At 42.1% G+C, this 641-nt stretch overlaps 1 non-coding gene across 1 annotated transcript; it reads left to right on the top strand.

Moving 5' to 3' along the window:
• Nucleotides 1–301: 301 nt before the first annotated feature.
• On the top strand, nt 302–373 carry SPRG_30178. Its single transcript has one exon. It is a non-coding gene; the product is annotated as a tRNA-Thr (tRNA).
• Nucleotides 374–641: the final 268 nt, after the last annotated feature.

Raw genomic sequence — 641 nt, 5'->3', positions numbered from 1 at the left:
ACTAGTGATCATAGAGCGAAATACGAGCCTCTTGGGCATCAAGTATAATTTTTCGAAGAGAGGAATGGGTTCGTTTTGATGTGGAGTGGCCTTCATCGATGAGGTTGGTTTAGAATGAATCGGCTTCCAGGGTAAAAACGAGGCGTCAGAGAGTAATGAAAAACGTGAGAGAGGTTATTTTGTGTGTTGAAGGTGTGCGTAATGGAAGTAAAGAGTCGTAAAGTAAAAATCATAAAGATAATGGAAATGCCAAAGAGGTGCTAAAACTGGCTGAGTGATGATATAATGTGTCCAACAAAAAGCCCCTATAGCTCAGTGGTAGAGCACCTCCTTAGTAAGGAGAAGGTCCGTGGTTCAATCCCGCGTGGGGGCATTACTTTTAATTTTCAACATTTATGCAAAAAGTCTCATTCTTCACACGCCATCAAATTCACTTTCTACACCAACTCTATCATCTCTCACCTGCACGTTGTATTAGAAAACACTCCATCAGGATCCGTCAATTTCCATGCCCGAGTCTCGACCTCATCTTGCAGCACCTCGCAAAGTCGAAACATGCTTCGCCATGACCGCAAAAAATGTTGGCTTTAGGCACCATTATTGCAAAGAGGTCGATTTCACGACAATAACACTTTTTAAAA

This window comes from Saprolegnia parasitica, assembly GCF_000151545.1.
Source record: "Saprolegnia parasitica CBS 223.65 unplaced genomic scaffold supercont2.127, whole genome shotgun sequence".
In the NCBI taxonomy this organism is placed as follows: Eukaryota; Oomycota; class Saprolegniomycetes; order Saprolegniales; family Saprolegniaceae; genus Saprolegnia; species Saprolegnia parasitica.
Note: the sequence above shows the minus strand (reverse complement) of the source record. Positions and strands in the feature narration are given on the sequence as shown.